Raw genomic sequence first — 4022 nt, 5'->3', positions numbered from 1 at the left:
CACCAGAGAAGACTAGAAACATGCTTTAGGGTAAGGTCCACTCCATGCCCACCCTAACAAGGTCTAAAACCAAGCCTTTAAAAGATCTTCAGTGAAAGCTGAATTTAGAGGTTGAGACCTGCAAAGGTAGAAGGCCTTGGGAAACATGCTGAGTTTTCCAATAGGTGTTCCCTAGCAAAGCATAAAGACAAGCCTACAGAGTGCAAGGTAATCAACCAGTAAATGAGCTGCCTAATAGAAGAAATGGTAACACTTCTCAAAGGAAGACAACAAAAGTACAGAGCCTATACAATGCACCACCAACAACATGCAGTACACAATTTTAAAAATTACTAGACATAAAAAAGAGTCATGTACCACAATGTTCACTGCAGCTCTATTTACAATAGCCAGAACATGGAAGCAACCTAAATGTCCATCAACAGATGAATGGATAAAGAAGATGTGGCACATATATACAATGGAATATTACTCAGCCATAAAAAGAAACGAAATTGAGTTATTTGTAGTGAGGTGGATGGACCTAGAGTCTGTCATACAGAGTGAAATAAGTCAGAATGAGAAAAGCAAATACCGTATGCTAACACATATATACGGAATCTAAAAAAAAAAAAAAGTGGTCATGAAGAACCTAGGGGCAGGATGGGAATAAAGACGCAGACCTAGGGGCAGGATGGGAATAAAGACGCAGACCTACTAGAGAATGGACTTGAGGACACGGGCAGGGGGAAGGGTAAGCTGGGACAAAATGAGAGAGTGGCATGGACATATATACATTACCAAATGTAAAACCAATAGCTAGTGGGAAGCAGCTGCATAGCACAGGGAGATCAGCTCGGTACTTTGTGACCACCTAGAGGGGTGGGATACGGACGGTGGGAGGGAGGGAGACGCAAGAGGGAGGAGACATGGGGACATATGTATATGTATAGCTGATTCACTTTGTTATAAAGCAGAAACTAACACACCATTGTAAAGCAATTATAATTATATTATATATATATAATATAATTATATATATATAATATAATTATAGATATAGATATAGATAGATATAGATATAATTATATATATCTCCAATAAAGATGTTAAAAAAAATTATTAGACATGCACAAAACAAAAACAAAAAAAGGCAAAATGACCCATAGTTAAGGGAAAAACACCAGTCCCAACATTACTGAGGTGATGGATTTAGAAGATATGGGCTTTAAAGCAGCTACTATAAATATGTTCAAAGAATTAAGAAAATAGGGACATCATGAGTTAAAAAGTAGGGACTCTCAGCATAGAAATGTAAACAATAAAAAAGAGCTAAATGGAAAATTTAGAACTGAAAAATTACCATGACAAAAAAAAATAGCAGTAGATCAGAGATGAGAGGGAAAAAGTCACTGGTGAATTTGAACATAAGAAGGCAAATCTATAGCAATTATCCAAGCTAATGAATAGAGAGAAAATAGATTGAAGGAAAAAAAACATATCCTTAGAGACCTGTAGGACAGCAGAAAATGGCCTAAATATATGTAATTAGAGACCTGAAGGAGAAGGAGGTGAGAAGTAGGGCAAAATAGACTTTTTTTAAGAAATGACAAAATGGCAAGCTACAGACTGAGAGAAGTTTGTGTAATATCAATACGTATATGACACTGGGCTTATAGCCAGAATATAGTTTAAAATTTTTACAACTCAATAATAATAATACAATCTAATTGTTTTTTGATGGGCAGAAGACTTGAACAGACACTTCACCAAAGAAGATACATGCGTGGCTAATAAGCACAAGAAGACATGTTAAACATCATAGTTATAAGGAAATTGCAAATCAAAGCTAAGATCAGATACCACTACATATTCACTAGATAGATACCACTCCACATCCTTTTAAAAGGCTGACAATACCAAGTATTGAAGAAGATTGAGAACAGTTAGTTATCTTGCTATTGAGGGTGGAAAATAGTACAACCACTTTGGAAAACGGTTTGACAGTTTCTTTTAAAGTTAAACATACTTATCATATGAATCAGCTGCTCCACTCCCAGGTATTTACCAAAATGAAAAAAGAACATATATCCACCCAAAGACTGTTCATAGCAACTTTGTTCATAATAGCCCAAAACTGGGACAACCCAAGTATCCACCAATAGGCTAACAAATTGTGTTATTAACACAGTTAAATACTATTCGGCAATAAAAATATAAATTACTGATAAAGGCAACAATGTGGATGAGTCTCAAAAACCTCATGCTGAGTGAAAGGAACTCAACACAAAAAATATGCATACTGTCTGATTCCATTTACATGAATACTAGAAGAGGAAAAACTAATCTATAGTGATAAAAATGAGATCAATTTTTGCCTGGGGCAGTAGTTGGAAGCAGAGACTGACTGCAAAGGATGTACATGAGGGAGCTTTCTGGTGTGAGGAAATGTGCTATATCTTGACTATGATGATGGTGATGTGAGTGTATACATTTATTGAATGGTACACTTGAAATATATGTATTTTATTATATGTAAATTATACCTCACAAGGTTGACTTTTAAAAGAATATTTGCATAACTCTTTAAATTAGAAGGCTTATTTTCATCATCATCCTGTAGTGAGTCATTTAACAATAAATTTTATAAGGAACAAGTTCTTTTTGAATCATACACAAGCACCCCAAATGAATGTCTAACCATTCATTTTTGTTAAATGTGTGTGGCTGGAGAAACGGAAGCCCGTAAAACTAAGGAAGCTCCTGCCCATCATCTCTGATTCTAAGCTGCAGAAGAAACTGTAACCTCAGTACTCATCTTTCTAAGCATCCTCAGTAACTGTTTGTTGACCGGTTCCTAAAGTGAGTGTCTGGATTTATTTTATAAACAAGTTCCACCATCTGAAATCTTGGCTGCTGCAGAATCTAGGGGAACATTTCCTACAAAATCTGCGCCAGTCTCATAACAGAGGTAAATAGTCAGAGTCTGCATAGTGAACCAGTTCTACTGCTGGTCAGATAGGCTGTCCTAATCACCCTCCTCAAGGACCCTCTTATAGGATATAGGACCCTCTTATAGAATTTTTTGCACAAGGACCTTCTTATACACTTTTTTGAAAACATAGGCAATAGGGAAGCTGGACTTTCCTTTTCTTGAAATTTTCCTATTTGTAGTGGGAAATTGAGGGACAAGAGAGAGGTTTCATAAACTAAGGGCACTGCTAGCCTGTGCAGTGACCATGTGTGTTAAGACAAGTGCCTCAGTTTACTGGAAAACCTCTCTTACTGATTTGAACCCTTAATAAAAAGAGCAGGATGCTCACTTCAGCAGCACATATACTAAAGTTGGAACAATACGGAGAAGATTCGCACGGCCCCCGCACCAGGATGACGCACAAATACATGTAGTGTTCCATATTTTTATATATGAAGGCTAAAAAAAAAGCCCAAACTCATGGAAAAAGAGAACAGATTTGTGTTTACCAGAGGCAAAGTGGTGGGAGGTAAGAGAATTGGGTGAAGGTGGTCAAAAGTTACAAACTTCCAGTTATAAGATAAATAAGTACTAAGGATGCAATGTACAACATGATGACTATAGTTAACACTGCTGTATGATATATTTTAAAGCTGCTAAGAGCGTAGATCTCAAAAGTTCTTATCTCAAGGGAAACCAAAAAATTTTTATCACTATATGAGGTGATGGATGTCAACTAATCTTATTCTGATAATCATTTCCCAATATATGTACGTCTTAGTCAGTATACTGTACACTTTAAACTTATATAGTGCTGTATACCAATTATACCCCAATAAAACTAAAACCAAAAAAGAAAGAATAGCAGGAAATGTGTAAAATTTCACTACAAGCTCAAACCCTGTGTTACCTACTGTATTCGTTTTCTATTGCTGCGTAACAAATTACCACAAACTTAGAAGCTTATACCACCCCCCATTTATTATCTCACCGTTCCACAGGTCAGATGTCTGGGTGGGCTTGGCTGTGTTCTCTGCATGGAGTATCACAAAGACAAACGCAAGTGTCG

General features: G+C 36.5%; 1 non-coding gene across 1 annotated transcript; it reads left to right on the top strand.

Moving 5' to 3' along the window:
• Positions 1-3294: 3294 nt before the first annotated feature.
• Positions 3295-3401, top strand: LOC113624173 (U6 spliceosomal RNA). The gene has a single exon (XR_003434253.1). It is a non-coding gene; the product is annotated as a U6 spliceosomal RNA (small nuclear RNA).
• The last annotated feature ends 621 nt before the right edge of the window (positions 3402-4022 follow it).

The sequence above is a fragment of the Aethalodelphis obliquidens genome, unplaced genomic scaffold (assembly GCF_003676395.1).
Source record: "Aethalodelphis obliquidens isolate GAN/ISIS:26980383/991018 unplaced genomic scaffold, ASM367639v1 scaffold1, whole genome shotgun sequence".
Lineage (NCBI taxonomy): Eukaryota > Metazoa > Chordata > Mammalia > Artiodactyla > Delphinidae > Aethalodelphis > Aethalodelphis obliquidens.
Note: the sequence above shows the minus strand (reverse complement) of the source record. Positions and strands in the feature narration are given on the sequence as shown.